The following is a 12450-nucleotide window of genomic DNA, read 5'->3' as shown; positions in this document are numbered from 1 at the left end:
GGATGTCACTGCGCACATTTTCCTCGCACATGCAACTGAAATTATAGGTGCATTTGTGAATCTCTCAAAGACCAATTTTCAGCGGCCAGACGCTTCATCTGTGAGTGTTGCGTTGGACATTTGAGAGCTGTCCTTTCTCCTGAAATCCTTTTGCTCCTCCTCCACTTCCCTGCATTTTTAACATGATCACAAGGGCTCAAGAGCAGCGGCAGCAACAACACTGGTAAATTGTCACTCATTTAGTCTGGGGCAGCAGCACTTATTGGGCACTCTTTCAGCTCCATCAGATCTTTGATCCCATTTGCGAATGATGTGTGTTTATGTCTGCGTGTATCGGTACATGCCAGCAAATAAACTGTTTCTCACAAAGGGAATCCAGGAGTCTCTTGAAAGATGCATATCGAAGCTTTTAAACAGGACCATTTACTTTGGACTCTTTCACCCCCACAGTCTTTCTTTCACTCTTTTTTTTTGTTTTAACTTTTTTGTTTCACAGTTCGGTTTGCTTGCACTCTCGCCAGCTGTCAAATTACCATCCCCTCGCTACAGCCGATTACTTAGTACACTTTAGGAAGAAGGCTAACACAGGTGGTAGGCCATCGCGCTTGCTCGTGCTTTCCCGTGTGCATTTTAAACAGAAAGGAGAGTGGGAGAGAATGAACCCATCTGCACCAAAATGACTCATCGGTCCCTTTCAAAATCCAGATTTCAGCACCTTTCACAGCTCAACTTCCTCTAATATTGGATGCAAAGCGTAGCTCGTACGTTCCACACTTACACATTCACTGTTTTAGGAACTTAATATGAAGCATCAGCAATACTGAAACATATTGTAGGATGACTGAAAGTATTCGAGTATCTTTTTTTTAAACAGTGACGCAGACACATATGATTACATGCTAGCCGAGTTCTGTCAGTAGCAAGGAAATAAAAGCCTAGTCATTAAAATTAAACTCATATATCATTTGTGATTTCATCTTTCTTGTGCAGGCACTTTCCAGCCATAAGTATTTCTCTATTTTGTTGCTGCTTGATTCGCGAATCCGATGTTTTCCGCCACCATCGCTGGATTATTGTGTGCTTCTGTGTTTATCTCTGGTGTTACTTTTTGTCATTGGTGTAGTATTTTCTACAAGCTTGCCTGTGTGTGCCCTTTTAATATTCAGTGCGATATGTGTTTTAAGCCATGTGCATTACAGTTTTAAAACCCCCATTTAAAAACGTATATTAGCGTGGATGCAGACCACAAAGGTAGAATTAGCCTAGGATGTAGGAGTTCTTCTCTTAAAGTGACGGGATGAGTGACTCTTCTCTGCACTCTTGCATGCAGCTCTCCTGACCTTACTTCACACGCTGCTTGGCAGGAACACTTTAAGTTTTCGCTCCATCCATCAGAATACTCTCTCTCCCTCTCTCACACCTTTGTGTTCTTCATCCCTGACATAACTAGGGGGTGGGGGGAGATACTTCATGATTTTTTAATATCTACCACATCTTGGGCCTCCATGGTCAAGTGTTTTGTGTGATCAATGTCTCCCAGACTCTACATCACCCTTTAATCAGGATATCATCTCCCCACTCGAGGGGTTGCTGAGACAGGTGTTCTTTCTTCCTTTTCACTTTCCCTCTATCACCTTTTGTCTTGCACTTTTCTCTGCACCTCTCGCTTTCCCAGAAGTGTGAGCGTGTTATTTAAGCTATCCCAGCGAGAGATTTCCCCGGGCCAAAAGGGAGAGAGAGAGAGAAAGCGCAAGGTGTGAAAAAAGATAGCTTTGACTCAGAGGTCAGTGAGGCGATGCAGGGTGGAGGGTTATCCCCGGGCAATGCAAACAAATTGCAAAAAATATAGATCTTTTTGCCAAATCACAGCTTTCTGTTTTACCCCTGCGGATGTGTTTTTCATTCTGATATCCACCCTGACACAGAATCTGACACCTGTGAAAAAGGCATATGGCTTGGGATGCTAAAGTTAAAGACACAAGCACGATATTTTAGCTTATGTTCACACTATGCTGCTGTGACACTTCATTTAGAGGTGCAAGGCTGTCATATTAGCTTTTCACTAGCAATTCAGCGGGACAGAAAACAAACAACACTAAAAGGCCTTTGTACATTTTTGGCTTCTTGTTTCTCCTGAAGTGGTCGCTTTGAGCTAAACGCTGTGATTTTTAAGGCTCAGAGTGCACACAGTATTGTCTGTGAGGTCTTTTCCAGGTATCTTGGAGCTTTATTGTGTGTTGGATTAAAAATGGTCACCAGATCAGACGGATGCCAGGCCTGAACCCACACTGCAAGGGTCATGGTTCACTCTATTATTCATTAGCCTCTGTGCTAAAGCTGGGGAATGTTAGGAAAGAAATGAGAAGGAGAGAAACAGAGAAATGTATTTTGAAAGGAGTTCCCCTGTCTGTACCTGTGGTTAAGAAACAAAGGATGGAGGCAAAATAAATGAAGGACCAACAGGAAAAAAAGAGACAGCTAAAGCACTTTCCCCTTGTCTAGCCACTAGCTAAAAGACCCATAGTGTTTATTAAATTGAGATATATATATTCAACTGAGATATGAATCCAAAATAAAAAGATGTCTTTAATGTCTCCAAATCTGACACCTACTATGCCACCTTGATGACTGCAGGTCGACCACTGGCCAAGATGAGAAGAGTTTCCAGGAGTAGAAACAAATTTCCTTGGAACTGTGCTCCCCTGAAATACAAGTCGTCCCCTATCACAAGCAGCAGCAGTACCATACCAGCCATGGGGTCATCTCACAACTTAAAAAAAGCTTGCACCCAAAGAAAGAAGTGAAAACACGTTTTTTCCTTCCAATCTCCAAACCCAAAGATGGAGTGAACGCAGAAGAACGTCACACTTTCCTGTCCATGCAGGTCCCAAGCTCTTGTTGCACTTTTTTTCAGCACTCTGTTTTGTTCTCCCTGTGGAGCATACACTGTTCAGGCTTGTTTTGTTTTTTTTCTTCCTATGTTGGCTCAGGCTTAGCAATGGCCATCAGTAAAGATATCAATGAACAATGACCTGCACTATCCAGCCTCTCTAGAAATCCTGATGTCCTGGCTTCCCAGGGGAAAGTTTCAGGAAAGAGAGTGGAAATCTATAACTGAACACATATCACTTTCTTTTCCCCAGCTGACCGCGCTATCTTTCCTATCCCATCAACACACAGACACACACTTACCTCTGCAGAACAATGAGAGGAGTCTGTGATCCCCATTGTACAAAAAAAGAACTTTTTATTATTTTTTTAAAATAGCAGCATACAGTATCAGCAGAATTACTTCGGCTTGGATTCAACACTGCAGCAGCCTTGCTAGAGTGTGTCAAGCCCAGAGGGGTTTATAGCTTTGATCTAACGCACAATACCCTGTGAGTGAGGGGGGAAATTGTGCATACATGCACACACACCCATACACAAATTAGCGCATTGCTCCCTCTCAATTCTCATATAAACACATATACCTTCATACACACAAAAGCTATCACACAGAAAAACACACATACACATGCACACGCACACACAAATCCCCTTTGATATAGTTCCAGGCTTTTAGTGGATGATTAGGCGAGGCGACCGAACTAAGGTCTAGAGTGATAGGAGGAAGCAGGAGCCTGCTGCTCTTTAGTTAGAGGAAACCAATACTCTGTCTGTAGATAGAGGGGTAATTATGCTCAAGGGTTGAGGAGAGAGAGGGCTGAGCATTTTGGAGTAGGAACCAATGAGAGGAGGAGGACAGGGTTGAGGAAGACTTTGCTGGAGGGTTGATTTCAGATGTGCTTACCGCGTCACCCTCACAGACAGCAATTAAAAATTCTCCAGAGGAATTTTAGTCTGTGTTTATTGTTAGCGTGTCTGTGTGTGCATGTGTTGAATATGTGCATTATGGTGAAGGGTGCGGTTGTGCGTGGTTTTTATCTAGTGCTGCATAAATACAGTCGAGACTGTGAAACGTGCATATATGTGTGTTAGAGGGCAAACTCCTGTTTCCACTCAAACACTTGGTGGTCTAAGAGCCGTAAAATATTAATGCGCTTCTTCTCTTAATGATTCATAAATTTTATTCCAATACTTGCACTCTGCTTCTCCTCTTGGCTTGGTTAAGAAGGGAAAAAAATATATATAAGAGCGAGTAAGAGACAAGTGTGGAGTGAAGTCTGGAGAATGCAGTGAAAATGAAGTTTTTCCTCCCTCATCCCACACTTCAGCATGCTGCATGCAAGTGCTAAGGGATCATAATGTCAGTAAATAGTATTCATAAACAAATGCTTTCCAAGGGGATGTGTTTATGCATTCATAGCAACACCGAACTGTGCTGTGTATTTTGCTAGAAAAACTGCTGCAGACTGCCTGTGACACCTTACAAAATATCAGCTTTAGCTGACAGGAAACAAGGGATTGCTTTATTTACTTATATAAACCCGCCACTATCAAAAGAAAGTCCAGGTTTTTTGTTTTTTTTTTCACTTCCTCCTCACAGTGAGATATAGCAAGGCTCCATTTTTAATGACGGCTAATCTTAAAGAAAACAGATTTGCATTATGTTTCTATTTATTTATTTATTTATTTATCACCCAGCATCGATCGGAGCTCCAGAATCACCACTTGGGACTAAATGAAAAGAAAATGAGCTTCTTACTCTGTGCCTTCTTTATCTGCACCTTTTCCTAATCCCCTGCTTTACATCTTCCTCGCTTTTGATTCAGTAGCACTTTATAAGATAACAACATTAATATTAGGATAGGAGAACATTTTCATTTGGAAGAAACTGCCTGCTTAGATGCGCCTTCTCACTGCCTTTAACTCTTCCAGATGGGGGCAAAACTGTCTCATTTGCAGGAGCAGCTGGATGCCTGATTGCGATAACAGGTGAAGTAATAAACCTACAGTGTATTAGAATACTGATTGGTTGATGCGTTTCAGCTCAGTGAGAGAGTATAGTTGTGTTTTAAATGAGCTTTAACATTATGTCCCTCACATGTACACTTAATGAGGGGTAAAGTTTTACGGCTTTTGTAGCAGGTGGGTCACCATTGCAAAATTAGAGGAATCAAACAAAAATAAATTCATAAATAAGAGACAGTGACAGATACTGTAATGTGCTTTATTTGTCTTTATCTTACACAAGTGCTTTCAGTTGAAATTTCAAATACACCATGTGCCACATACAAGCTTAAATAGGCCCGACCAGTAAAGCTCCCACCCTTTTTTACTGTGGAACCATTATAAAAACCATAAATTTCTACATCAGATAGTGAAAAAAACTGTAATTTAATTTTTATTTATTTTGGTGTAGTATGAGTAACCATGGGGAAAGTCTTGATCAGTAGGAAAAGCTGTTAAACCTATGAAAGTACTGTTAAATGTCCATTCCTCGTCCCATCACATTTTCCAAAGCAGTTAAGTGGGCCAAATTGGAGACTTTGTCAGGCCGATTCTGGCCCCCGGGCATTATGTTTGACACCACCGCCTTAAGCTCAGTGTTCTGAGCACCTTGGTGTTTTGAAAATGAATGTAATAAGCTAGGAGTGGATCTAATCAAGAAACTGAGGGACACTGCAAACTCATAACAATCATGACCGTCACAAGGTGGCCTATCCTGAACCATAGTCTACTTTAGCATCTCTTATGAGTCTCACTGGAACCAAATGTTACAGGAACATAAAACGTTTTGTGTTTTTTATGAGACTTGAAACTAGTGAATGCAATCATTGAGAAATTGGTCATACTGAGGCCCTCAATCAAGGAAACCAAAGGGCCACTTTGTCATAGATTTTTCTTGCAACCAGAAGATTTGCCCCCTGTGAGAAAGCTTGCAGGTTGAAGGCACTTCTACACTGGCTTAACCTTTTAGACCTCTAAGCTATGGCCATCTGCTATAAACAGTCTGCCAGTCTCTATTTCCCACATGAGGAATTGCACGTAGATACAGCTGGAATATTTCATGAATAAAGAATACACAGAGTCAGTCATTTATGCACTCTGTTACATCTCATATGAAAGACACATGAATAATCACATGTTCACAAAAGCGACAATAACGGAAAAATCAGCCAAAAGATTCAGTCAATAAGCCAGGATCAAGCGGCTTTTAAATCAGACCCCCAAACTTAATGACTACAGCAAAGGTCACTTCCTCTGAGAATTTATTGAAATGACTGGGTCTAGATTTCTTAGTGACAGGAGCCTTTTTATTTCCCCCCTCTCTGCCTGAACCTACGCTGACCACTGACTAATGAAGACTGATCCAGTATATTATAGACATAACGACTTTCAGGAGCTACTAAATCCTCTCAGCGGGGTTGTACAGACAGACAAGGAGATGAAAAGACGAACTGATAAGTAAAGGAAAAAAAGTGAAGAAAGTGGTGGAAAAGTGCTGCCCTTCTCCTGCTGCAGGTGTTTTCCTTTGGATAACATAGGTTGGAGGCCATTACTGGGGTTATGTGTGATGTAAGATGGTAGTTACCGCAGGCTTGAACATGAAGTGTGTTTCACAAAGAAGGAAATGGAATGAAATATTGTCAAGGTCTGTCATGTGGATGCAGCAGCAGCACACGGTTGCTATAATGAGCACATCACCAGTCTGTCATTGCACTACACATGTCATTGCAGACTAAGCCTCCCACGTGTTCAGTGTCTTAATAATCTCACCCACACACAAGCAAGGCAAGGGAGGGGAGAAAAAAAGTAATAACTACTGCCCACAATAAAACATACAATTAATCTACACATTCAAGAATCTGCACAGCTGAACAGGCAAGAGTCTCTCCTGGGCTCTGGGCATGCGTGTAGATGGATGCGGTGCACCATTCCCATCATTTTCAGAATTTTGTCTTTTTAAATATACTTCATTGTAATTGTTTTTAATTAGGCTGAAAGAGGATCTGGCAACGAAAGAGAAAAGGGAGCTTGCATGGAGATGGCTTTTTATCAGGAGGACAAAAGCAACGGTTGGCTGGCCACCAGTGTGATGCAACATGGTGACATTTTTTATCATCTGTCCTTACATAAGCTGTCCCTGAATATTGTAGACGCGCGTTTTTTTTTCCTATTGAAATAACTCATCAAACTCTTGCTTATCTTAACAAAAGATCTTCTTTTAAAAGAAAAAAAACACAAGATCGTGATCACTTGAGTATACAAATGCAGATAACACACAAGTCATTACCAGCCCACATATTTTCCATCTTTTTCTCTCAAAGTCAGTCACAATACTCTTGGAGTCATATCACCTCTTTTTGTCTTTCTGCTGAATCTCTGACAATATTTTGATGGACAGAAACGGCCCCGGGCCACTCCGCATCTGGAGAATGCCATTTCCCCTCTGTTCCAGCACGATCGTGCACTGCAGTAGTGACCACGTACTGGCCAGCCCTCGTCCCATGTCCCTGTGTCAGCCATCTCCTCTGGGTGAGAATGAGTTCCCGAATGCCAGCTTCTATAAATCATGTGCATGTTTATTTATGTGCTGTTTTTAATAATGTTCACTTCATTTAAATGCTAGTGCAGACAGGGGTAGACCGTTGTAATGCTGCTTGTCTGTCTGCACTCTGGCTTGACTGTCTGTAGCATTTCTTCAATGCCAAAGCAGGCATTGACTAAGCATTGTCTGTTTATTTGCTCGCCTCGGGGTGTTTCAGCACAAGCTGCTATATAGATTGTAAATGCCTTCCCTACTGTTCCTGTTGCTGTCTCCCACCACCAACCGTGGCAGTATGTCATCTTTAGACAATGCACTGCACAGGGTGACGGCAAAGTGCTAGCTTTTGATTAGGTTGATGTCTCAGAGTAACATACTTGATGCTATGTATAAAGGGAGAATATAAAAAGGGCCCGTGTAGCAAGATGTCCTTCATCACATCACTTTGTCTGACTGGGCCGATGTTTTACGTGGTGTTTGAGATAACAGAGGAGAGGGAGAAAGAAGCAGAGAGGGTGGGAAGGAGAGACATGCAGCAGAAACGAGTGGAAACCTAATAGTGAGGGACAGTTCCGTGATGTCGCCCTACAAAAAGAGACAGCCCTCCATCTCACTTATCTCCTGTTTGCTCAATTTCCTCTGTGTACGACAGTGCACCTGAGGTCTAGTTGTAGCCTCCCGGAGCTCCTCGGCAGCAGCCCCTGCGAGATAATAGCCAATCCAGCTCTCCCCGATCCCAAATCAGACGAGGCCAAAAGACCTTGTGCTTTGTTTAAGATTTCCAATGAGCAAGGCAATGTCCCTGTGGCAGCAAGCTATTATAAAAGCAGACAGACTCATATCAGACTTCTTTTTACACAACTAATGGCAAAACGGGAAAAAAAAACCTTTTTGGTCTCCGAGGTTGTGTCAACCAAGCAGGGCTATTTTGGCTATTGTGTGCTACAGGATTACTCAATGGAGCATTTCTTTTTCCTCTTTTAAAGTATTCCGCTGTGATAACTTTGAAGTCAATAATCCACACACTCATCTCAAATGATGGTATTACTTATAGTATGATTGGCTGTTAATGGTGTGAGTGTTTTTGTGAGTGATACACAACCTAGCAAAGCACTGTGTAGACAAAGTTGCAGAGCTGCCACTAATGCCTTGATGTCTTCTACGATTATCCTCCCACTCGACACCTTGTCTTCTTTGTGTTTGTTGAAGGAGTCAGATTCAATTATCAGACAGCTCTCGCGGCTGTGCCAATCAGTCTCCCGTCTCCCAGATACCTAATTCCACTTTCAACTTGGACGTCATATCTGTTATTATTAAAGCACAACAGCTGCCTCGTATGAAAGGTAGTCACGCTTCTCAGAGCAGGGCGTTCCAATTCATATGACTGCTTATGACCTGTGTGTTTGAAAAGGCTAAAAACCTGGCAAGTAATAGGATTTTTCTTTTTTCGTGCAAATCGTATTCAGCAAAGTTGTAAACAACAGAAGAGATTGGCGAGGATGGTTTTCTTTCCATGTGTGGTCAGCGACCCCTTTTGCATGCCTTTTCATTAACAGGTAGAAAGAGATGATAACGCCGAGTGGCGTTTTGTGTATGCAGATCAATACTTTACAGTGTCGAGTAGTTCGTGGATGACACAGCAGTAGAGATTGACCAAGAAGAAAAAAACAACTAGACTGATATAACACACTGTAGCATCCCAAGGGAACGTTCCTTCTGGTCAAACAGGGAAAGAACCGCAGGTGAATCGTTAGGAAATCCTAGCTCTTAAAAACCCAAGCGCAAATCAATGGGCCCGTAAGGAGCACCCAGCTAGCCTTCGACTTCCCGATTGCCGCACTATCAACATTTCATGTTGATGTGACGGGATCAGCTGCACGCAGGGAAAACCACTTGGGCACTATCCATCATATTGAACACACAGGAGCTGCTAAAGCCCCTCAGAGATGAAAGCAAAGATATTACCTATTTGCAGTCAGACGCATGCACTTATGTAAACTGCACACTGGGACCCGAGCACTTTTAGAGTCATGCTTGCTCACTCATATTATGAACAGAGCTATCAGAGCTGCAAATCCATTTGATATGAGAAATCCGAACAGAACAACAGGATAATCAGCAACACCCGGATATGCAGCTCCTCTTTCAGTGCTTCCATATTTTCTTCCCCTGATCTGTGGTTGTCTACAATGAGCCTCACTCTAAAGGAATCCAATCTTAATATGTAGCATTCTAGTGAGAGCTTTTAATGTCTCCTGTTTCTGCACTCAAAAGGACCCAATCATTGCTAATATACTTAACCCAGCACCTCCGGAAAAAGGTGAGAGATTACAGCAGACAGACTTTTATTGCTCCAGTAAAATAAATAAATAAATAAATACAGCTGATCCTTTTTTAAACTGACGGTCTCAAATGATCGATTTTAAAAGGAGACAACCAGCAGGCCAGTCAGACACCGCAACGTGTGAGTGGCGAGAACTTTCACAGGATACATGAGTGAAATAAGAACCACAGTCGGATAATGAAGGAGAAATATCAAGAAGAGGTAACACAGCTTGAGGCTACAAGTCATGCAGCATACTCTCTTCTCCAGGTTTGGACACACAAAGTCCTCCTCATATAAAGCTTTAACAAATGCGGCTAACTAATGAAAGCATATTGGATGAATCAACATTTAAGTTTTTACGGTTCGGTGGATGTGTTTCTCTTAAAAGTAGTCCTCAGTTTCAGATTTGTCCCTGGAGAGTGGCCATTAAGAAGGAAGCAAAAGGAGATGGCAAGTTGGAGATAATCAAATCAGGGTTCATAAAGAAACAGATGGTGTTAGGCCGCCTGTTTACACAACTAGTCTTAACTGCTGCCACATTAAACACACCCACAGTGGTATACTCACTATTACTCACATTACCATGACTCAGACGAGAGAATGGGGCAATGTCAAGAGAAAGTCAAGAATGCTTGTTAGCTTTAATGGAATGTCTGGCGCCGTTGTAAAATGCAGCAACGTATCATTTAAGATTTTTTCCCTGCCGTGCGACTAAGTTAGAGACATCCGTGCATTACAACAGACAGGAGGCGTAAGCTTTCTTGTAGAAGAAAGCCACTTAACACTGATGTGCGCATGCTGAGACATTTGCTGGTTCATTTACTTGCAAGTGGACGTGCTGCGCTCTCTGTCTCGTGTGATGCTGCCTGTGCCAGTCTGAATGTGGGCGCGCCTGTGCAAGGATGCATATTCATGGTAAATGTTGCACATTTTTGCATACTAACGCATGCATCCGTAGAAACGGCAAGATTTCTCTGCAGCAAACCCTTCTCCTAACTTCCAAAAATCTTGTTCTCATTCAGTCCGTGATCCTCCGTCTGTCTACTCCTCCCAGCTCATTAAATGTGCCGGTCTCTTTTTTTTTTTGTTATCTAAGAGTGAAGCAAACACAAATAATGACTCATCCACATGTAATTATACTAGATTATTGTCACATTAGAGTCATCACATTTGAACCCCTGCCTACTTGTTATCATATGTAATTTATGCAAACCACTACAACTGTCCGCCTGCTTTTACTTTAAAAGGCATGCGCTTTGACGCAGTGTTACGTTCAATTAGTCATAATTGCAGATGACTTTACCCTCTTATTGCGATACATATCTGTTAAGACATCCAGCCACTGCGCCTGAATGTCAGAATTTATTAGTCAGTCTAGTAGTCACGCTGACAATCCTCCCACTCAAAAATGCACAAATAACTCTTGATTATCCGGAGAGGATACTATGAATTTTCTGATTCCATTATGCTAAGATCGGTCCTGTTGGTGACAAGAAAACTCCAGAGTAATTTGGTTCCTGATTGACTGGGACAAATTATAGGAGTAAAATGTTATTGGGTATCAGGTTAAAAGAGAAAATAGCTAAAGACGACAGAGGCAAGGGAAAAGAGAGGGTTCAGACTCAGGAGGAAGTGGTTTATACACTTTAGAACAAGTGATGCTGATCAAATGTGTCCTTGCCTGTGTCACTGTCGGCCTGCGGGAGCGACCTGCTTCACCCATGAATATTCCAAGTGTCCAGCATTAAGATTATAAATTGTCAACATCTGCACATTATGCTGTATGCTAGGCTAAGATTCCATTATGCCAACGTTTTCTTCACACACAGACACACACAAAGAAAAAACCCTGGGTGAAAAACATCCAGACGTTCTGTGTACTCACAATCAGTTGACGATAATACTTTGGAAAACAAAAGTGTTACTAATCTCTTCTATGTTTTTGAAAGGACATACGTGCCTCAGAGGGCAAACTGCAGCTTTTGTGATAGTTAAAATCAAAATCTATTAGACAGCCGGGCCTTGGAAGTGTAATTAGGCATCTACCTGGCAAAATTCCCTCTGATGCCAAACTTTTCAAAGCCCACCCTGCTTTAAAGCAAAGGACCCCTGAAGAAAGGAATCAATTAATTCATTATTTTTATTTACTGACTATACACCGGGATAAACAAAATCTTTTTTTAAGCACCTGATGCAACCTCTAAGCTCGTCTCCTTGGAGAGTAAACAACGGTTTTAGCCATTCAAGTTTAAGCACTTCCTACCCATTGTGTTTGCTGTTTACTGCATACTTCCAAGGAACTGTGTGTTCATCTTGCAATTATGTGACTTATTCATTAGAGGAAGAGAGGAAATTGGATGAATGTAGATGGAAAGCATTAAAAAAAATTAAATACAAATGGGAAGACGATTAAATTTATAGCACCACTGTGACAAATGGCAGCTTTGACTCTGAATCACCTTTGGGTAAGGGCCCAGTGGATGATGTTAATGTTGAAGGACATGACAGCCCATTGGCTATTGGGAGCTAAACAGGGATCGCCTTTCACTCATACCATGTGAATGAAAGGGGAACCGACTGAATTAAAATACTCCTTTGATTTTATTTCTATTTCGGAAAGAAAACATTTTCATTCAACACATGAATATTTCAGCACATCATAAAATAGCAGTTAAAGTAAAACTTTTTAAAA

General features: G+C 41.8%; 1 protein-coding gene across 4 annotated transcripts in view; it reads left to right on the top strand.

Annotated features, from left to right (window-relative positions):
* The window catches only part of tafa1b (TAFA chemokine like family member 1b), a 119304-nt gene that overhangs the window by 20473 nt on the left and 86381 nt on the right, over positions 1 to 12450 (top strand). The window lies entirely within an intron of this gene.

The sequence above is a fragment of the Diplotaxodon limnothrissa genome, linkage group LG5 (genome assembly GCF_057381915.1).
Source record: "Diplotaxodon limnothrissa isolate DT_005_m linkage group LG5, D_limnothrissa_male_GT1.1, whole genome shotgun sequence".
Lineage (NCBI taxonomy): Eukaryota > Metazoa > Chordata > Actinopteri > Cichliformes > Cichlidae > Diplotaxodon > Diplotaxodon limnothrissa.
This window is presented reverse-complemented; position numbering and strand designations above follow the sequence as displayed.